At 48.6% G+C, this 23,108-nt stretch overlaps 1 protein-coding gene and 1 long non-coding RNA gene across 39 annotated transcripts in view; one reads left to right on the top strand and one right to left on the bottom strand.

The window, feature by feature from the left end:
• The window catches only part of CACNA1C (calcium voltage-gated channel subunit alpha1 C), a 732,665-nt gene that overhangs the window by 418,423 nt on the left and 291,134 nt on the right, over positions 1-23,108 (bottom strand). The window lies entirely within an intron of this gene.
• Positions 8,649-14,269, top strand: LOC116594502. The gene is made up of 2 exons (XR_004287258.1): positions 8,649-8,715; positions 13,608-14,269. It is a non-coding gene; the product is annotated as an uncharacterized LOC116594502 (long non-coding RNA).

Here is a 23,108-nt window from a genome sequence, read left to right as displayed (position 1 = left end):
AAGTATAAGACACTGCACACAGGTGGGGGTTGTTAACATTTCTTCAAGACACCTGGTTAAAAAAAGACTGGTGCTGCCCTCCAAAGGCTGATATTTCACAAGAGGATGTATGTGGCCCATTTCAGAGTTCCTTTATCCTTTGAGCAATGTGTTTTGCAAGGTAGGCATGCTCATCCTGGGGACAGAATCATCAGAAAGTGGGTAACCGCTTTATAAACTCCCTTCTCAGAAAGAGCCTTCCAGAGTTGGCTAAACTAAGCTAATACCCCAAATAAGTTCTTGCTCCCCGCCACCTCTCTTCGAGCCACTCTCTGCCCTCCCCACCCTACTCTGTGAACTGAAGGCATCCCCCAGGCGCTCCCACCCTCTGGCTTCAGGCTGGTCTGTCCAATGAGAAGCACTAGCAAGACACTGGAGCATATGAAAAAAGAGCAGTCAGGGGGTCTTTTTTCCATGCCTGCCAGATGTGGTGCCATTGTCCTGCCAGTGGTAGCCATGTCCTTGCATGGCCGTGACTTCCAGCTCATGGTCCCTCCTTCCCAGCTCCCACTCTCACTGCGCCCCGAGGGCACTTCTTCTTCCCCTGGGACCCATCTGGCTTCCATTGCTAGCTCTGGGAGCCTCAACAGCCTTGCTGTCTCCCTTGCCCTTGATGAAAAGGGCCTACCCTAAGGTCTTCTCAGTGGGTCCATCAGTGTAGAATTCCACTTCTATGGAGATGCAACTGGACACTTGATACTCATTCTTTATATGTAGTCGAGGAAGATATATAGAGAAAACACAAAGCTTCCGTGGTTGGTTGGTCCCTTGCCTCCAGGAGTGACTCTCTCCAGACCCATCCTAAATAGGCAATCACCCTTCTCATGTTACAAATTCTGCAAGGGACAACATAATTCTATTGTCCAGAGGATGGCGCGTGATGCTGAATCCAGAACAAGGGGGCTCAGAACCCCTCCACTCTCAACCTTGGTCAGGTACTTTGCTCTCATTCCCATCAACAAAGAAGAGGCAGCTTTTCAAACCAAAGTGGGCCCATCTCCTTAAGCGCACATGTGGATAGTAGAATGGAGGCAGGTTTCCGCGAGCTGGTGTCTCTCAGCCAGCCTATAAATCAAGCACTAATCCCCATTACTCCTCCTGGCTCCAGGATTAGTATTCCCTCCTGGCCTCCACGGAATGTCTTTTGCATATTGAAGTCATTTTGCTCATTGCTCACCCTTCCCTGAGTAGATGCGGAGGCATTTTGTAACTGTCAGTGTTTTGACAAAGTATGAGTATTTAATCATAGGCCCATTACACCCTCCCCACCAGCACACGTGGGCTTGCTGCTGCCTGCTGCCAGGGGCAGGACAGTGGGCAGGGAACAGGCAAGGTCTGGAGACCCCGGGCCCCGGCAGGAGACTGGAGGTGAGACGAGGAGGTGGGGCCCTCCCTTTTACAAGACCGTTTGCCCAGAAGTGCATTTGCCTTCACTTCCACTTGAGGAAAGGAATGCTCGGTCTGAGTGAACGGAACCGAGATTAACTAGGACAGAAAAGACCATCTTGTTCTTTCCCTTGCCTCTTCTGGAACTAAATCATCTTTGGCAGATGGTGTTTCTAGCCACGGTCTCCCTAGGAAACCTCCCCCAGTGCCTAGCAACCTTCAGCCCTGGGGAGTCCTTGCTGTGGTCTAGCTTAACACCCAGGATGCTCCTGGCCTCAGGAGCCATACTCCTCTCTCCACCAGACCTTGCTGGAAGAGATTCTTGGAGGAACCCTCCCAAGAGCGTGGATGCCATAAGTCCGGTGATTCCCTCACTGGGAGCCCCTGGCCATCGCCACAACAAATATGAGGCCTCCCACCCCCTCCAATACTCCCCCAGCTCCCCAGCCCCCCAGGCTTCCCATAAGCATTTCCTTTGCAGCCACCTCCAAACTTCCCTTTCTTAAAAAGAAACAATTTTCCAAAGCCCTGGGAGTTAATCCATGAAATCCTCTGGAACTAAAGCAGCTGGCTTGGGCCTTGGATAAGTCAATCAACAAACATGCCAAAGCCCGGCAGGGTTCAAAGTGTTCTTTGTTCCAGCCATGGAGCTTGGATCTACCCAGATCCTGCCAGTGACCTGTTGGCTTCTCCAAATCTCACCTCACGGGCTCTCCGCCCCTCTCCTGCCTGTACCCTTGAAAGCCAAGTTCCCTTCCGAAGGACAAGGCATCATTTGCCCTCACAGACTCTCCCTCTTTCAGAAGCTACCTGATCAAAACTTTTGGGAGCAAGTAAAGCTTCAGTACCAAATGAAAACCAACTGGTCCCTTGCAAAAGCCACAGGCCGTTTAAGAGAAATGGAGGCCCCATGCCATTGTTATTCTGGAAAATAATCAAAGACCCCGGAAACCTGTTTCTTAGATGACACAAGGGGAAAAAAAATGGAGGGGGAAGGGAAACAAAACAAAACAAAACAAAACCCACTCTTCGTTTTACGTGCCATCGAGCCTGAACGGTGTCAGATGTTTGGCGAGTGCTCCGCGACCAAAAGAACAGTCAGGGAAACAGGGCCGGCAAGACCAGCCAGGCGCCAAGATTTCCCAAGAATCACTTGTGGTGGGGAGACACCCCTCCCAGAAGTGCCACACGGAAGGAATTCCAGCATGCTGTGCTCCTTGCTTACTGCCCCAGGCAGTCGGAGACATTCCAGTCCCCCCACTCCCCGGACAGGGCAGGAGCACCATGTGGGCTGCCGGGCCAGAGCTCAAGACCCTCTGGTGGGAAACAGCTTCCCAGATGCTTTCAAGCTGAACTAGCAGTCCTTCAACTTCTTTCCCTCTCTGAGCCTCAGTTCTGCATCTGTAAAGTAGGCATTGCAACTCCTAGATTTTGAGGGAAATGTATTTTTGAGGATGCAATATGGTGTATCCGGTTGGTTGTTCAGTTGTTTCCTCTGTGGCCCGTCCTGCCAACACCCTACTGCCAAACTTTGCAGGAAGCGGTAGCAAGTACTGTACTATGGGCCTTATCTCACCGTTCCCTGCTCTGTGACCTTGGGCACATCCCTCAGCCTCTCTGGGTCTCATTCTATTCATCTTTAAAATGTGGATAATAACCCTATGGCACCTAATGGGTTTGGTGTAGGGGCTAAAGGAGAGTATAAGTCAGACTCCTAGTCTCCCCTTACTTGATGAGTATTCTTGAGCACCTACCGTGAGCACCTACACTGGCACTGTGCTTGGTTTCGGGAAAAACCCAATTCAATAAATAGCAGATGCCCTTGTTATTATTATCAGAAACCACTGGTAGTTTTACTATCCTTCAAGGTACAGATGGGGAAAGGGAACCCCAGAACAGTCAAGTACATTCCTCCAGGTCACACATCAAGATTCAAACCCACACCTGCCTAGCTCCATACATGACACTGTTTGATACGTGAACTCCAAGTCTCTAAGTCTGAGTGCTTTCACATCATATCCCCAGATTCCCACAGCGTTCCTGGAAGTGGGAGGACTTTACTAAGACCTCCTTTCTGCTTACAGGGAAACTGAGGCCCAACGTCACTCCCCCGGCACGCCAGGGCCGGGTCTGTTTTCCCCACACTGCGACCACACCAGCTACGGCCTCGCTCTTGGAACCCAGTGTGACTTCCCAGCTCAAGGGACCATAAAGGGAGAAGGCGGCACAAGCATATCAGGCCAGCCCCGGCAGCGCCAACCTTGAGAGCTGCGTGGGCTGTCTCACAGGTGAGAGGGACCCCTTGGAAGGAGCATGAGAGCAGGTGTTGGCAGCCCCCTGCTGCCTCGCCGGGTCAATCTGCACAGCTTAATTACTTTCCGGACCTGGCCAGTTGCTAGTGTGTCCAACTTGGAGCTGTATGCAGGATAACAAGGCCATATGCTCCCAACATCAGCCCTTCCAGCACATTCTCAGAAGCTAACCAGCCCAGAGGCATTATTCTGGAGGTAGAGGAAGGGGAAACGTGAGGCAGCTTTGGGGAAAATGAGGGCTTGGGGGCTGGGAGAATGCGCTTCATGACTCCCACATGGTGATCCACTTGCCCGCCTCTTCCTCCTCGGCAGCCTGTGTTTTCTGAGCTCTTTGATAGTGGGATAGGAGAATTGCTACTCTGTGTCCACAGAGCCCGAGGATGAGGCATTTATCTCATCAGATTGTTGAGATACAGTGTGGGTGTTTTGATGTCATTACCGAGAGGATAGCAGTGTGCAGTGGAAGGGAACAGAGATCCTGAGATAAATAACATGGGATCCTTTAAAAAGACACTAGGAACAAGAGTATTGGCAGTGTGTCTGAGCCAGAAGGGACCCCAGGGATTGCGGGCCAACCCAGTGCCCCCTTTCAGAGGAGACAGAGTCTGAAGGCAAGTAAGGGAACTTGCCAGCTTCACCGAGCGAGAGGAGGAGAGCCTAGGTGCTCCCTCTCAGGTTCAGGCTCATTCCACTGCCCCAGAGCCTTGATCTCTGGAATCTCCAGTGGAAGAAAGATGACAGGTGAGAAACATGCCTCATTCTGCATTTATAGGCAAGGGAGTCTCCTGGGAGATGCTAGTCAGCAATCACAGAAAGAGGTTTGAAACCCTATAAAGAAGGGACAGGAGGAGAAGGATGTGGTAGGGATACAAGAGTCCCTGATTCTCACTCACATTCCCCCCTCACTCACTGCCCAGGTGAGGCAAAGCAAGACCCAGGGACATCACCTTCCTTCCTTGCTTTGAAAGAAAGCATCAAACCCCTGTGGGTTCAGGGGGGTCCGGGCCTAGGATCTCCCCACGAAACAGGAGTAGAACAAACGCTCAGTTGGCTGGCTTCAGCTCTGTAAACTTGGAGCCATGTTGACTGGAGGGCATGGGGCTGGGAACTCTTCACCTCGAGAAGCAGACGGACAATCACAGTCACCAGCAGTTCCCTCCTAAAGCCTGTGTGAAAGTCAGCGTCACTCTACCCACTTCCAGAAGGGCCAAGAGCCTCCCACCAGGCCAGTAAAGATGCTGATCTTCAAACTCACTGTCCTAGAATCCGTGGTATTGTTGCTTAATTCACCAGGTCACTTGAGGGTAGAGATGACCTCAGCTCATCAGGCAGGCGTCCTGGAGCTGATATTTAAGAAGAAATCCAGAGGCTTAAAAGCAGTAAAGAAAAAGGCAGCTCAGACAATTGCAAGGAGAGAGGGATTTGCAGAGAACAAAAGGGACCAACGTGTGGGTTTGGGCAGGCCAGAAAAAACAGCTCTGGGATGGGGTAGGAGGTGGATGCTGACAGATGAAGAACACCACGTTGGTGCAGAGCTAACTTTCTGCCCCAGTGCAGACGTGGGGAATAGCAAAGCCAAAAGGGGTGCCATCAATTTGAAGAAAAGCCTTTCTTGAGGAAGTACTAACTGCCAAGGAATCCATGTCTCATCCGATGGGATGGCCGCGTTGCCAAAAGGGCTGGGTGACCTCAGGCCTGCCCATCATCCCCTAAACCCTGATCTGGCAGGAAAAAGCCCATGTGGAGGAGGGTCGGGGAACAGGAAGAACTATGAGCACACAGCACATTTGGGAAGGTGCTCTCTGCCTGGCATGGATACTAGGGTTAAGTGATTTGCTCTAGGTCATAAAGCTTCTAATTTGGACAAATCATGTGATCTCTCTGGAGCTCAGTTCCCTCATCAGTAAGGAAAGAGGCTTGGCCAGGATGCTCTTTTTGTCAATCCTGACATTCTGCAGGTTTAATCCAGGACTTCTGATCTGCCAATTCCATCTCTCTGGACAACTACAGTCATTGAAGACAGTCCCAGGAGAACCACAGTACCAGAGGACTGCTCTGGGAAAGGCAGAGCCTGAATCCTCCGCAGAAGCCGCCACCCGCCCTCCCGCCCCCGACGAGGCTCTCCCAGAGGCAGCCCTTATCTTAGGAGACACCATGATAAACTCTGCATCCATTCCAAACCCATCAGAGCCTCGGCCTTCCTGCCCATTCCCTGGCAGTCAGCCCTGCTTGAAGGAAAGCTTTCAGTGCTGTCTCCTGCTGCCCACTAGGGAGCACCAGCAAGGAGGAGGAGGAGTGGATGACCCCAGCTGCTCGCAGGGTTTGAGGCTAGCACTAAGATGCCCCTTCCTTTATTTAGCATTTGATCCCAGGAGTAAGACTGGTCTACAGAAGAGTTGCCCATTGTTCCTCTCTCTCTCTCTCTGTCGCACTTCTTAGGTCATTTCTCTGATTTCTCCCTGCTGCAGCCTGGGACTCTCCAATCATCCTGACCTCTTCACCTGTATATCTCAGACTAAACACGTCCAAAACCCAACACCCGAACTTTGCCCAACTCCCATCCATCTCCTGCCCATCTCAGATGCTGGCTATCTCCAGCCTTCCAATTGCTTAGGCCAAGAAATGTAAAGTTGATCTTTATGCCTCTTTTCCCCACACCTAATGTTCAATAGGTCAGCAGATCTTTCCAGCCGTACTTCTAAAATATATCAAGATTCCAGCAATTTCTCTCTGCCTCCGCGGTTATCACTCTGGTCCAAGCCTCCTGGATTACTGATCTAGCCTCCTGACCCATCTTCCTGCTTCTGTCAGCTCCAGCACCCTCCCCTTCTATTCCCTTTAAAAACATCATCAGATCATGTCACTCCTTTGCTGAAAACCTTCTATAAGCTTCACACTTCACTCGGAGTAAAAGCCATAATCATCACAATGACCTATGAGGCTCTCAGTGTTCTTCCCTAATTCCTCCTCACAGACCTCATCTCAAAGGGCTCATTGTGCTCCAGCTGCACCTGCCTCCTCCCTGTTCTTCAAACATACTCTCAGCATTGGGTCTTTGCACCTGTTGTTCTCTGTGCCCTTGAATGCCCTTTCCCCAGATACCTACTGGACTCACTTCCTTAACCACCAACCCCCCAGGTCTTGCCTCAAATGTCACTTCTCAATGAGACCTTCCCTGACCCCTCAGTTTAAAATTAGAACCCCACCCTGGCACCCTGTTTCGTTCCCTGCATTAATTCCCTCTCTGTATCTAACCTGTAATATGTTTTACTCTTTTTTCCTTTGTTTTCTCCTACTCTTTATTTTCCTTCTTCCATGAAAGGGGGAGCTCCCTGAAGGCAGAGAGTTTTGTCTGTTTTATTCACTCACATGAACAACGGATGTATCATAACAAGTACTCACCTGATATTTGCTGCATGAATAGATCTCCTCCCCTGCAGGTACCCAGAGGATCCTTAAAAAGCAGGGGCCAGAAGCCAGATCTGCCACATGTTTCTGCTCTCCTATATGTTGTCACTCTTTCCTGCTCCCGCTAACTTTCTGGACCCTTAGCACTTGTTCCACATTTTAGACACGCTCATCCCTATCCTGAGCCTGTGGGGCATCTCTGTGGTGGCTGGCCGCTTCCTGGCCGTCTCCCTCCACGGGCTCCAGCTAGCTCTGACTCTGTCACCCGCAGAGGCCGATCTGCTAAGACAGCAGGCACCAGCTCCTGCCCTTCCTCCTCGGCCTATGGCTACGCACCACCACGGCTGATGCCCAAGACACAGGTGTTGGCCACAAGAAACACTGCTACTGCAACTGCCAAGTCCGAGGCTGCCTCTGATTGGTCAGTGTTCCTATATTCTCTCCCTTGGTGGCAGATGAGGGAGGAAACAGATTGGGAACTCAAAACACACCAGGTGTTTAATAGATGGCTAAGTGAAAAGGGTTTCCAAATTACATGCCAACACAGCAGCTTGCTACAGCACTCAGCCCACTGCTTGCATTATGGCTTTTGGACTCAAAGAAAGGCCAAGGGAGAGGTGGTTGTGAGTGCCAGCTGATTGTCACGTGGTGCTCAGGTCTCCCGCTGGGAGGACAATCACGGGCGCTGGGCCTGCCTCCCCAGGGCGCCTGGCCATCCACTAGGTTGAGCGGCACAGTGTCTGTTTCCACAACTGTGAGTCCTGAAAGCACAGCACTGGGGCCCCTGGGCAGGGCTCTGCTGGGCCTGCCCATTCCATGCTTCCCTGACTCTGCTCTAAGGCAGAAAGCTCGGATTCTTCTCCTGACCCCGGCTCTGACCCGCCTCGAGACCAGACCAACGTGGGGATGCCGAGAAGACAAACGAGATGATGGAGGGGCGAGTGCGTTGCTTCTTAGGAGGAAAGGCCTCTCTATGATGCCCACGTCACATCATCTCCATATTAGTCCATGTGCACAATCCAGGCGCTGCTGCCTGAAACACGTCCAGGCCCTTGCAGGGCCCTCGCCGGCCAGACGAGGTGTCACGGGACGGCTCTGGGGCAGCAGCAGAAACACCTGCTGGCTCTGTGGGCTTGTGCACACAGGAAGCAGGAAGCAAAGTCCCACTTCCTTCTAGTGTTCTGCTCCGATGTGCAGGGAAACTGTCTCTGATGCTGTCCCCTAGCTGATGGGGACGTTTACAACTATAATTTACTATTTAGTTTTTTACCATGTGCAAAGCAGTATACTACACTCTTCTCGTGATTTTTTTTAACACAATGGTTCTCAAAGTGTATCACAGAGAACCCAGAATGGTGGCTAAGAGCCTTTCAGTGTGTCTTTGAACTCAAAACTATTTTTGTAGTAATTCTAAGATGTTATTTCCCTTTTGCACTTTAACAGTCTCACACTGGAGTTTTCCAGATACTACGTAATCACACAACACGTGACATTGCGTCATATTGAGTGACAAAGCAAGTACTGGAATCTGTCCTCTGTTAAGGCAGACATTAAAGAAACTCTTTGAAAGGTAAAGCAAGCGGTGGGGGGTGGGAGGTTGGGGGAACCAGGTGGTGGGTATTATAGAGGGCATGGATTGCATGGAGCACTGGGTGTGGTGCAAAAAGAATGAATACTGTTATGCTGAAAATAATTTTTTTTTAAAAGGTAAAGCAATGAAATTCTTCTCACTTAGTATTTTATTTTAGAAAACAATTATTTTTCATTTTAAAAGATGTTAACATGGGGGCACCTGGGTGGCTCCGTGGGTTAAAGCCTCTGCCTTCGGCTCAGGTCATGATCTCAGGGTCCTGGGATCAAGCCCCACATCAGGCTCTCGCTCTGCAGGGAGCCTGCTTCCCTCTCTCTCTCTGCCTGTCTCTCTGCCTACTTGGGATCTCTCTCTCTCTCTCTCTCTCTCTCTCTCTGTGTCAAATAAATAAATAAATAAATAAATAAATAAATAAATAAATAAATTCTTTAAAGTGTGGTTGGAACACAGCAGGTGCCTCTCTTAGGCCATTGTGCTCAGCACAGCAGGAGTCCATGATCTCACTGAGAAGCAGGCATCCTGCTCTCCTCCGGGCTGACTGAGCTGGCAGGACCAACACTCCTGAGATGGCTGCTTTCTTTGGGACATGAGTGTGCAACCTGGGGACGCCAGCTGGGAAAGAGGAGTTCTTGGAGTGTGACATCAAAACACCCAAGAAACCAGGAATAGAGCTTACACTGCTGTTTACCTATGCTTTTCCCACTCAGTTTTTTAGAACATAAATTGGCTGATTTTTAATAAAAACAATTTTTAAAAGTACAATTCTTGCTCTACTTATATAAAGAAACTTACACACCTAGATCTGAGACAGTTCTTTCTTTTTTAAAAAAATTTATTTATTTATTTATTTGCCAGAGAGAGAGAGCACAAACAGAGGAAATGACAGGCAGAGGGAGAGAAAGAAGCAGGCTTCCGTTGAGCAGAGAGCCCGATGTGGGACTCGATCCCAGGACCCTGGGACCATGACCTGAGCTGAAGGCAGAGGCTTAACCCTCTGAGCCACCTAGGTGCCCCTCTGAGACAGTTCTTAATCCAACACTGCCACACAGAAGACGGGCTTCCCAACCACTTCCTGCAGTCAAGAGACCCTCAAAAATTCAATCCTGTTCCTGGCTTTCTCTCACTGGAACACTTCAGAGAACCTTATTTCCCGTCTTCAACCACTAACTCATGAAGGGTTTTTACTGTTGTTGTTGTTGTTGTTGTTTGTTTTTAGGTTTGTTTTAAGACAGAGACATTAATTTTCCTCATTAGCATTTTTAATTCCTTCAGAGATATTTTAACTCCCTGCTTCCTATCCAGATGAAGAAGTGGCTTCCAGCTGATGTTGTTTTAAGTCACAAACTTCAGCCTGCACCAGAAAAACCTGGTGTGCTTGTTGAAACACACATGGGTGGGTTCCAAGATTGGGGGTGGGGTCATTTCCCATTCTGTCATGTGGGGCAAGACATTTCTAGTAGGTTCCCAGGTTATTTTTGATGTTAGTACAAGACCACATTTTGAGCTTTAAGCAACCTTTCCTGGCATCTCCATGGCCCCCCATTTTTTTTTTCCCATCCACACAGAAAAGAAAAAACCAGAACGTGAAGGAAATATTGAGCTGATTTCCCCAAGCCCATGTAAAATACCTCCCATTAGGAAAAGCCATTGTTAGTAATCATGCTCACTCATGAGTATAATTTCATCTCCTCCACCAATTTTTGGAACTTAAAAGCATATACAAGTTAATTTATATTGAATTCATAACATTACTTTATTAATTCAGCTCTCAGTTCTACTTTTTAAAAGGGCTTTTTGCCTCTCTTCCTCTTCTAAAACCTTAAAAATTCATTCTAATGGAACAAAAGTAACCAGAACTTGAAAAAATATGACTTCCTTTTAATTAGATGATGTTCCTGCATCTATAATAATACGTAGGATAGAAAATAATCAAGTCTCTTAAAATACGAGTCATGTGAAATTGGGAGGGAAGTGATTAAAGTGGTAATGGGCATTTTGGACAAGACGGCATCATGGATAGAAAGAGTCTTAGAGTTCTAGTGACTACACTGAGCAGGGCTCAGAAAAATCTATTTTTATGGACCTCAGTTCCATATATGTAAGATTAAGGTAATAGAGTCTTCCTAAAAAGACTGTTATGATATAACTAAAAGTACTTGTTTTATCCCACACCATTTTTAAAAAGGGACTTGAGAGATTTTTAATCTCACATTTAAAAAGAAGACAAAAATGACAATTGTCAAACATTAATAAGTAAATTTTTGAAGTATACCAGCCAAAAGCATAGTACAATTATTCTGACTAATCATAAAATGCTGACCCAAGTTTCCTGGCAGCTAATCCAAAGGAGGAAATTATTATGTAACTTGCATAACTCATTAGTTGAGAGGTCGACTGCTCGAAGCAATTGAGATAATGTATATAAAAACTTTTAGTACATAACCAGAAATCAGATGTCATTATTAAGGTTCAAGGCAGAGGTGAGAAATGAGAGCTTCCTCTTAGTTGGGGTAGGGCAGACCCAAACATATCGGGTAACAGCATTGAAGGCCAACCCCGCCCACATCTTTTCTCTCTTTCCTTTGGCTTGATTCTCAAAGAAATTTCTGCCTGTGGACTGGGAATGCATTGATGGCAGGCAGATCTAGGGTTCTCTCAGGAGAAAGCTAAGAGTATAATATTAATCAAACCATATGAAAATGCCATCTTTGTAGGGCAAAGAGTATCAAATATCAGTGATTTCAGATGGTTGAGCCTAAGGAAAACGAAGTGCAGGAAGAGGAGAAAAGAGGGGGAGGGAGGGGGCAGGTGCAAAGAATGTACAATTTCAAGGCCTTCTTTGCAGTTCTGAAGAGTGTGAAAGAAGTCCGAAGATTGGAGAGGTGAGACTCGCTGAGCACCTCACTGCTCGAGAGACTGGGAGAATGTGGCAGTGGAGAGATCAGGGACAGAGGTTCTAGAAGAAACCATGCTCAGGAACATGCTAGGGCAGAGATGGCTTGTTCACCAGACCCAGTTCCCTCTCTCCTGGGTACTCAGGGTGACTACCTTTCCCAGCCTCCTTTTCAGACAGATGTGGCCCCATGACTGACCTCTGGCCAGTGGAACATCCGTGGGAGTGACAGTCACCACTTCCAGGCCTGGCCCATCAGAGCCACCATGATCCTCCCTATTCATTCCTCTGGCTGGCTGGCTGGCTGCTGGAGGTCACATCCTTGGAAGCCACTCCCCAAAGATGGCAAAGCTTCGATCCCTCAATAAATAAGGAGCAGAGCGACCCCCAAGTCCCTGACTGGACTTAATGAGTGATGAGTAAGCTTCTGAGTGAAGCCCCTGTGATTTCAGAGTCTAAATGTTACTCAGCTTACAGAATAGAGGAATGGGTAGACCAATTGATGTTCCTGTGCTCACAGAAAATAGAACGGAGCTAAATGGGGGGGGGGGGAGCTATTCAGTATTGGAAAAGATAGTGTTCCGGTTCCCAAACCCCAGAACATCTCAGAATCATGGGTGGAGCTTTTCATCAGTACAGATTCCCCTATACCTGCATCTCTTGAATTTCCCCAGGATATTTCAACTTCTTTAATAGGTTAGGATTCTGGTCAGCAGGCTGGAATCAGAGGCTGTCTGGAAGAGATGTGCCTGCAACTATGTCCCCCATCAACGGCTTTATTTCTGCATGCCTGGGAACTTCACTTGCCCTCCCTCTGGGCCCTTCATCTTCTCCTCACTAACTGGGTAACTGGTGTGTCTTATCAGCCCAAGAACCCTGCAAGCTCATCAGGGGCCAAGATTATAGCTTTTACATTTCTTTTCAGAACAGCATGAAGCTAGGCAGGTAATAAAAGCTCAATCAACACTTTAGTTCATTTGATGTGAGCATTTTCCATATGACCAGAACAGGGGGTTGTGAGGAGGACTTCTAGCAACGGAGACACGGGAGACTAGACTTAGCAAATCCATTCCAAGTGTATGTATCATTCATTTTTAAGACACCGGTGTGCTCAAGTCAGTGATCACTTTTCGCTTTGACAGCAAAGATGGTCAGTTATCAAATTTTAACACACACAAGAATCATGAAGCCTATTAGAAATGTAGGTTCCTGGGATCTACCCCTCATAGTCTGACCCAGTAGTTCTGGGCAGGATCCAGGAATCTGCATTTGTGACTGTCCTCCTCCCGCCCCATCCAAAATCCTAGCAAGGGGCAGGGAGCAGTGGGTGTGATTGTTAACATCTGTGAGGTGAGGTCAGGGTCAGGCCTATCTTGTTTAGTATTACATCCACAGAGCCTACCATACGGCTCCAGTCACAGGAAAGCCATTAACTATCTGTTGAATGAGGACACTCATCTGTCAGATTTATCCTAAAAATGCCCTTCCTCGAAGAAAGGAAATGAACTAGGTGACCCCTCTGGTTCTCTGAAGGCCACCAGCTCACTCTCACAGACTTAGTCAACTGGGAAGCGCCCCTCCCAGATGCCTCAGACCCATCTGCTCCGAGTTCTAATTGAGGAGGCCGACCTTCTTTGATTGGCACTTCCCTCTCGTTCAGCCAGAGACCATCTGTACCCACCACCTCCTCACAGCTCAGACATCCCTACTTCTCTGCTGGTGTCGAGAGGGGAGGGCATTCGGAAGTAGGCCTGGACCCAAAGGAGAACCTGCCTCCCACACTGCAGGATGACCCCAAGACAGTCTGCAAGCCCTGCCCAGGTTCTCAGGGGAGACATCATCCAGGGACTGATGGTGTACTCGGAACAGGGCTTTGTTCCTATGGCAGAACGTGAGCTCTTGGTTCTGCCATCTTCTCACACTCTCAGTACCTCAGTAAAACCAGTAGGTAGCAAGCATCTTTATCTTCATTTTACAGATGGCAGAGAGAGGAAATCTGACTTGCCCAAGGTCACACAGCAAGTCAGCTGTGAAGCCGGGGAAGGCATCCAAGTTCTCTGTGTCCGCAGCGACTACTTTTCCACAGCCAAAGCACCTTGAGGTCTGGGGGAGTCATGGCTGCTTTCATTCAAGGCTGCTGCTCCTGAGTTTCGCCTCCAAGCATACATTCTTCAGGAAACTATCCAGCTAAGCTTTGTCTCTTCATTTATAAGACCGTTGGGATGAGTCTCAGAGAGGCCATTCCTCAATCACCAGCCAACGTGAAAAGAGGAGAGAAGGATAACACAAGATCTTTCTCTTGATGGTGGAAAGGAATGTACAGTCCACAACATGGGGAGTGGGCCATATCATAATCTCCTGAGGAACTTTCTCGACAGACATCTCCTCCCTTCCCCAGAGATTGTGATGAGTCGGCAGAGCTAACATCAACCCCGATCCCACAACAGCCCTGACAGCCAAATAACAAAATGGAGCACTTGGACTGGATTTTCTCTTTGCCCTCATCCTCTGAGGTAGATGTTAACAGTCAGGCAGAGAAAAGGTGAGCTGTAGAGGAAACCCAGGCCCTGAACTATCATTAGCACAGGATGGGAGGCAATGCACGCCTGCCTCGGTTTACTGCAGCCTGGGGGGAAAAGACACAAGAGCAATGGGAAGCGACCTGTTCCTGAAGCTGCCTGGAGAGCCCCCGAACCTCCATTCCTTACAACTGGAAAACTCAGGGGCACAGAGTACACCTCCAGAACTAAAACAAAAAAGGAGCCTATTCCTGTGTGAGAAAGAAACAAAGCAAAAGGGTTGCTCCTGACAATCAGGGGTACCAAGATAAGTAAGATGCAGGCCCTGTCCTCAAGAAGCTTGAGAAGGAGGCGTCTGGATGGCTCAGTCCGTGAAGCGTCTGCCTTCGGCTCAGGTCATGATCCCAGGGTGCTGGGATCGAGTCCCACATCGGGCTCCCTGCTCAGTGGGGAACCAGCTTCTCCCTCTTTGCCATTCACTTCGCTTGTGCTCTCTGGCTCTCTCTATCTCTCTGTCAAATAAATAAATAAAATCTTAAAAAAAAAAAAAAAACTTGAGAAGAGTTCTGGGTTGCTTTAAGATTCTCTTCTGTATTGATACTCCCCTCCCTGCCAGCCCGGGAGCAACTGTCTAGGGGTTCCACCATGGTGCACATAGTACTGACACATACGGTAAAGTTCCAGAAAAATGAGACAATTTTATGTCTCAAGTTGTGAGAAAGAAAGCTATACACTAACGTAGGATGCCTCTAGCAACTCTTCCCAGACCTTGTCAGTCTTTCCTTTAAATAAGGAACAGCCGGACTCAGGAGTGCCCAGATGAGGTCAGCCAATGGATACCTGAAGACTCACGACTGCCCGTCTATGGATCAAACTCTTTCAAATGCAACCCCCCTTCCCCGGATGCCCTGGCTGTCCCTTCTCCCTCTTGGCATGCTTCTCTCTATTGGTTCGGAGGTTCTTTCTCTCAAACAGTCCCCTAAAACAGGTGTACGGGATGTGAGGTTTTCTCATCATTTGTAGCTTATATATCGCTCTCAATGAGACAGAAGAAATGGCCTTCAACTGTAACAAGACAGGCAAGTTTTGGACCTCGGGATGGACTTTCTGACAGCAAGCAATATTTAACTGGGGTGGAGGCAACCAAGGAGGGGCAGACATTTATTGATGACCTAGAATGTTTAAGTGTGCGACATTTCATTTACTCCTTGATGCCCTCTTAGGCGAGCATCGTTCTTTCACAGATAAAGAAAGGGGAAAATTCTAACATTTCTATGGCAGACATTCTCAAAAGCAGGAGCCCTCGACTTAGGTTCTTATGAATTCTAAATAGTTCTCTGGAGGGAGAAAAGGGTCCACAGATGTTGTCTTGCCTCCATTATACCCAGAGCTGCTCAGAGAGCCTTCTATAACCAGTGATCAAGGAGGAGTTCTGGGGCTTTGGGTTGTGGCCAAAAACTAATCGGCCTTTCTTCCCTCTTGCAAGTTCAGAACCAATTAAGAAATAAGATATGGGAGACACACAGACTGAAATCAAGCTAAAAGCTTCATTACGAACAAATTCTAAATTGGAGAATGTGGCTTAGATGGGTGGTTATGGAGGACTGCCTGACACTTCACTCCAAGTTAAAGCTACTCACCCAACCCAAAAGGGGGACCATTGTAGGATTTCCCCACAGGGCCAGAGCCAGCCCCAGCAACTTAGTGACCTCTTCTTTGGGGACAAGTAGAATCAAAAGAGAGTCCCAGAAGGGGCTAGGCCAAACTCATGAATCAGACAAGTTACATCACCTCCCCTGGGGTCAAGGGCATGAGGAGATAGGGAGAAGCGGAAAACGTTCCTCCCACACCTTCCACTCTGGGGATGTGGCATAGAAATGCTCTCCCCCCTTCCCGTGGTCACAGAAACAGTAGAGAATAAAATAAGTGGTATTCCTCTACGGGAGGGTGGGGGGTGAGTACGTCATCCAAGTTTGCAGGTTAGTTTGAATGTACAGGGAGAGGAAAAAGTAGTATAATCCAAGCTAAGGGACACCTTCTAAGTGATGACCCAGAAGGCCTCAGAAGGACCCCAAAAGATCCTTGGAGGTAAAAAAAATAATAAGTGGGAAGGAGTAGAAGCTTATAAAGAGTACAGAAAGGGCTTGACTCCCAGTTCTGTATATAAAACACTCAGCTGTCCATGTACAAATACCTTGATCCAGTCTGACGTTTGCTCTCAGTAAAACTGAATAATGTCCCGGACAAAGCAGGCCTCTACCACCTATGGAGACAACCTTGACATTCAAAGCTCGTCACTCTTGTCCCTGCTTCCCAATGGACAGCAAAGTCTGTCTGTCGGGATAAGCCATGAATTATGGCAGAAGACTTCAACCCTGCTTCATGGCTTCCCAGCCTCAGCTCTCAGCTTTCTGGTCTTCTCTGTCCTGCCCCCAGCCCCGCACCTCCCACTCAGCACTCTGCCCTCCTCTCCTCCTCTTTCCAGATTATCCCAGAGACTCAAATGTTTGTGTATAATATCAGAGCTGATGATTTGAAGAGGCCCTTGACTGTGGCCAGATCACAGAGGCCACTCTGGATAAACCAGCCCTTTTTTGGACTTTCTTTTTTAGGCAGACAGAATATTTACACACTGGGAGCAGGCCCCATAAGCGCTCCCCAGCAGATAATACATTCATGCAAGCAGCCGTCCCTGATGGAAAAAAATCATGATTAATTGGGGTTACAGCGCTCATTTGAACTGCGGCAGGAGCTGAGCTCCCTCAATTTAGTGGTGTGCGGACTTTTCCTGAACTCCAGTGGATACTTCACAAATAACAATAAAAATTTTAATGGCAGGACAAACATGGAGTAGGCTCCGCAGCTTCACTCATTAAACAACCTCCATGCACCGTGCTCGAGGACTCAAGCTGTTTTATGTGGCAGGCCACTTTGCCTCAGCCTGCTGCAGATGACAGAATGAATTTTCATGGGGTGTGGAGTTGCAGGAAGAAACAGGTTTCATTAGCCCCGTTGAAGAGATGCATAAACCAGAGGCCAGGCAAAGGAAGTGACTTGGGGTCAACCCGAATGGGGTGCCAGGAGTCCACTCTGAACCCCACCTCTCACCCTGGCCCTTGTTCCGTTTTGATTCCGAATTGTTTTCACTTCATGGAGGCTAGGAAGATTCCATTCTCTGCAGAGCTGCGGGGCAGCTGTTTCTGATTATTTGTCCAAGAGAGACACAAAACCAAGAGCATTTGGGTTATAAAGCAATTTCTGGTTCTACCCACCAGAAGTTATGGATACACATTCACAGGGGACTGAGGTTGAGTTTGGTGACACTTGCAATGGCGAGGTCTAGAAGGACTTCGCCGAGCCAGGAAGGTCAGTGATGGGGACCTCAGGGGCTGTGGCAGGTCCCTCTGGGTCAACCCCCGAACATCTGGCTGTTTCCCAGTGCCCTTGCTGAACTACCTCAACCTCCCTGCTTTGGAAAGCTCTGCTGGAAATCTGCGGGAATGGCTTCTCTCCCTGTAGCACCTGTTTCTCATGAGGAAGGTTCCGGCATGTTTCATCCAAGCCATTTCATACCGTTGCACAGTTGCAACCTGGATGCTGTTCTGACCAGCCGTCGACTGCCCCCTCCTAGGCTGAACTGCGGTCCCCAAGAAACAGGTCAAATGTACCACATTTTCTGCTGGTGACTTGATCTCCCTGGCCCTTTATCCCCATGGCCTCATCATGACTGGAAACATGCTCCATTTCTTCCTGCATCTTCAGAAACTTTCAGGAATGGTTTTCTTCTCCCCAGATATTGATGAGGCAGAAATTGCATGAGCATTTACAGACACACACGCACACACATCCAACTCAGGGCTTTCCGGAGGGACAGAGCTATTCTAGAGAAGGGCTGAGCTGTCTCAGAACAAACTGTCCCTCCTTCTGCTTCACACTGGAAGTTGTCCGGAAGTTGTAAGGACAGTTCATAGTAGAAGTCGCTTTGGTGGGTAGGACGGATTCTCTTCCAACAAACCCACAAGGTCAGAAAAGCCAGCCGAGAATGGTAGGGCCGAAGACACCATCAAGACCAAAGATTACAAATTCGTTATTTTTCTGGGTAGCTTCTTTTCATCTCCACTGAGAGTGGAACAAACTCCTAAAGCACAAAGAAGTGTGGGGCAATGACTCAGTAGACGATGGAATGAGTGCCTGGGGGTATGGTGTTGGCACCACCACAGGAGGCCGCCTGGGGTAGGGAGAACAGCCGGACTGAGCTGAAGACCAGGACACCATGTCTGACTTAGCCATTTAACACATGGCCTTGGGTAAGGGGTCAGGTTCTCTCAGCTTAACTCACAGGCACACCATCACCCACCTCATCCCTTGCCATGAGGATCAGGTGAGTTAATGGAGGTAAACGTGCTCAGTGAACCACCCCGAGATCAGTTATCATCAGCTACACCCATAGTTCTGACTAAACGTCCGGGGACAGAGAGGATCTTGGGCGGTGCCTCCCCAGATCCCATGTTCCGTGCATAAGCAGAGGAGTTTTCGACACAGTAACAAGCCGAGCCCTCCTGATTGCAGCAATCAGGCGCTGAAGCTGTCCCACATGGAGAGCTCAGTGCTGGGAGCTGCGCAAGTGGGGGCAGCAGGCATGCATTCAGTAGGCGACCCTGAAGCCAGGCTCTGTGTGGTGAGCTGTGGGGGCCTGGGTTGGGGGTAAGAGTGGAAACAAGGATCAAAAGACACAGCCCTGTCCTCGAGGAATCACAGGGAAGGCAAAGCAGGTGTCTCTGATGCCAAGCCAACACCCGAGTGAGCCCTGAACTAGACTTTATGGCTGGCCTTTGTTGGGCAGGTCACCTGAGTGCTCTAAACCCCAGGTCCTCAACAAGAAGGGGATGATCACAAGCTATGTGTGCCAGATGCATGAGAGAGCCTAGCAGCCACAAACAGTAAATGGTTAATAGTAGTGACAATAGCAAACAGTCTTCTAGCCTTTACTCTGTGTCAGGCATTGTCAAAACCTCTTACAGCCAGAGGTCAGCAAACCTCTTCTGTAAAGGGCCAGGCAGTGAATAATTTAGGATCTGTAGACCAGACAGGCTCTGCCACAACTCATGTCTGCTGTTGTAATAGAAGAGCAGCCACACATAATATGTGAATGAGTGAGCATGGCTGTGTGCCACCAAAACCTTATTTACGAAAACAGGTGGCGTTTGGGCTTGTGGGCCATCATCTGCCAACTCCTGCTTCCCATATATTCACGCCCCATCACCCTGTAAGGTATATTATCCCTGTATACTCATTTCTCAGATGAGAAGGGTGAGGCCCAGAGATATTAGTTAATTGATCAAGGTCATACAGCTTGTAAGTGGCAGAGCTGGGATTCGAACCAAAGCAAGCTGGTTCCAGAGTCTGTGTTCCTCACCTCTCTCCTGAGAGGCTCCTCAGCGTCCTAGGACTTGTAACATGTCCTAAACTCAACAGAGAGGCCAGTTGCATGTGACAATAGTAAGAACACCCCAAACTCACTGAGGGCCCTATTATACGCCAGGCACTGTGCCTGGTGCATAGGGGATCGTCGCAGCAGCCCTGTGAGACCCGTGCTATTATGACCCTCATGTTAAAGATGGAGAAACTGAGATCAAGAGTTGACGTGATTTGATCAAGGTCCCAGAGCTGGCAAACATCAGAGCCGTAACGGAACCTATGGCTGTCAACTATTAGCCAGCCCCTGTCACCTCCATCCTAGGGGGCACCATAGCTGGGAGGCCATGTCTGTCCCCTTCTTTGGTTCACTTTTGAAAGTGGAGTTGGGTATTGTTCTCTGCAAGAGTTTATACCCACTGAGGCTTTAAAGTCTGCATGGCATCTATGTGTGGACCTGGGGATTCTCACACCTGCCTAACCCCAGACAAAAAGGAGGACGCGCTTTTGTTCCCTGTTGTTGCCATCCCCTCACCAGCATCATCTCTTGCTTGTCCTGGATGTCACTTAGCAGCACATCATCTGTCAGTTTCTATGGCACCATGGGCTTAACATCTCACTTCCAGTTTGCTAATAAAACCATGGGAAAATGGAATGCAGGAATGGGCCCCAGTTCCTTCATAATGGAAAGAGATGTTCCCTTGGGTCCTTGGCCCTACTGTAGAGGAATGTTTCTTGAAAGGACATCATGGACATTCCCAGCATTCCAGCTCTGGCCTCCAAACTCATCTGCTCCTCTCCTTAGCTGGTCAGGAGTTGAGTAGGAAAGAGACACTGCTCACTGGTTTTGTTTGTAAGAAAGAGTCCATCCCCTGGGAAGGAGAAGTTGAGTGTTATGGACTGAATGTTCATGTCCCCCCCTACCCTTCCAGAGGATCATATGTGGAAGCTCTAATCCCAGTGTGATGGTATTTGGAGGGGGGGGCTCTGGAAGGGAATTAGGTTGAGATGACGACATGAGAGTAAACCCCACGGTGGGATTAGCAACCTTATAAGTAGAAGAAGAGACACCAGAGGTTTCTCTCTCTCTACCCACTCACACGTGCCAGGAAAGGCCATGTGGGCACACCGTGAGAAGGAAACTTTCTACAAGCCAGGGATCTAGCTCTCACCAGGAACCAAATCTGCCAGCACCTTGATCTTGGACTTCCATCTTCGAGAACCAGAAGAAACAGATGTCTGTTGTTTAAGGTACCCAGTCTACAGCACACTAGGCTAAGACACTAAGAGAATATATGGTATAAACAGAGCATAGAAGAGCTGTTGCTTCGTTACTTTACAAGGAACCAACCCTCCCAGGTTAACTGAGTCTTGAGATGTTATCTCTCCTTCAACAAAAAGAAAGGCACACACAGAATTAACGAGTTTAAAAAAAGGTCCGAGTAAACTAACCCAGCTCAACTTTAGAAATAACTACTTTTTTTTTTTTTTTTTTTTTTTTGAGAATGGGAGAGGAAAGAAGAGTTGCTTTTTTTTTCCTCTGGTCTACAAAGGTTCTCAACCATCTGTCCCCACTCGGCAGTGGCCACAGCACTGTTTCTGTTTTCCCCACGTTGTTATTTGCTTTTCTCCTAAAATTCAAGTCGGCTTCCTCTCCCTTGGAGAACAGAGAGAAGGGGCAGCAGGTGAAACGAGGGGAAGTGGAAGTGACAGAGAATTCGAGGAAGGACAGAGAAGCTTGTCAAGAGTTGGGGGTTTAAGAAGAAAAAAGAACAAGCGATTAAAGACTTCAGAAATTTCAGCAAAGATTCTTTTGTCCCTTTGCAAAATCTTGCCATCACAGTCCACAGGGAACTGAGGAAGAACGAGGAAATTGGATCCCACTTTGGTCCCTCACCAGGAAGACGAGGAAGCCGAGAGCTCAGGCCCGGGAATGACGTGGGCACCGGGAGGATGAAGCCGGAGGCCACCCTGCCATGGCAAATCAGGACATTCCGTCACCGTGTGGCACTGCTGTGCTTTCTCCCACCCCAGAAATCCCTAAGGGATCTCCCAACAAAGGTTATAGCTCATCTTGGCACATGCGAATTAGGTAATTAAACCCATGTGGAATATGGAGGCCAAGGACAAGGGAGCATGGGACTTACGGGAAGAGCAGACCCTACATCGCTGACAAGGCAGAGGGGGTGCAGGGAGTCCAAGAGTGACCTCACGGGAATATGCAAGGGTGCCCCAACCTCCATCAAGTGTGCCATGACCGTGGAAAGAAAGCAAGTTTCTTCCCCGAAACGTATGTTTAAGAAAAGCCTAAGATTCATTTCCAAAATGATCAGGGCGAAAACGGCAGAAGACAAAACAGAATGATTTAAGGGAAGCTGCAGATTTTTCAGAGTCAAAGGATTAAAGGAAGAAAACTGATGTAGCCTTTCTTAATGGATCGTCTTAGCTTTCCTCAGTTTTGAGTGAACTTGGTTCTGCCCCTTGGAGATTATTCCAGGAGTAGGTGAGCGGATGAGGGAAGAGCGGCCTGACAGTGGATGGGAGAGACGGAAACAGGGATGTGGCTGCTACCCACGAGGCTGTCACTGAGGGAACTGGTCTCGAAGATACCAACTTATATTTCTTACGGACTGGGTCACAAACTTCAGGACCTCATGTCCTGCCCCCGGCAGCACATTTGTCTAAAGCGTCCTGGTCACCACCTGCCCTTGGGCGTCGCTTTCCCCCACCGTCCCATTCTCCAGGGCAAGAACAGAGAGCTCGCTGATGCTGTTAGTGCCGCGGCATCACTTCATACCCAGGATGCAGCGCTGATTTTTAAAAAGTCTCATTACTTGGCTATGTGGAAGAACAGGTGAGGGCAGAGAGTATTAATTAAAATACAGGTGCAGGAACTGTGCTGGCCGGGTCCTCCTCATCACCGTCCTCACGGCACGTGGGGTCTGAGGCAATTAACCTAACCTCCTAACTTCTCTGAGCTTCAGTGTAACCATCTACAAAATGGAGACAATGATAATATCTATCTCATAGCAAGGTTGTGAGTAATAACTAAACAAAATACCAAATACTCTAAATACAACTTATATAAATATAATTTATAACTAAATACTAAATATCATAACTAAAGAATTACGAATAGTGTGAGTGTTGGAGGTTCTCCAAATTCATTTCAGGAAAGGAAACGTGGCTTACGGGACAAGGGAAGCCTGGGGGTGAGGATCTAACTCATTCTGGGAGCTACCATCCAAAAAGTCTCAGTGAAGCACTATATTCAGCAGATTATTTCTTGGCTCAGAATTCTGCCTTAGTTTCTATGGCTGCAGCACTGGGTCCATCCTCCCCTGCTGGGCAGTCAAGGCTTCCAGAATCTGCCCCTTCCTGTCCAGGACTGCTCGTCATGTCCTGGGTCTAGATATCCCCATCCCAGATTCTGAACCCCTGATCCCCTCCAGCCCCACTTTCTCCTCTTGCCTAATCAGGGTCTATCCCCTTTTTAAGGACCCACGCTCGTGAACAGCCCAGCTCTGTCCTCTCGCAGCAATGAC

This window comes from Mustela erminea, chromosome 6, assembly GCF_009829155.1.
Source record: "Mustela erminea isolate mMusErm1 chromosome 6, mMusErm1.Pri, whole genome shotgun sequence".
Lineage (NCBI taxonomy): Eukaryota > Metazoa > Chordata > Mammalia > Carnivora > Mustelidae > Mustela > Mustela erminea.
Note: the sequence above shows the minus strand (reverse complement) of the source record. Positions and strands in the feature narration are given on the sequence as shown.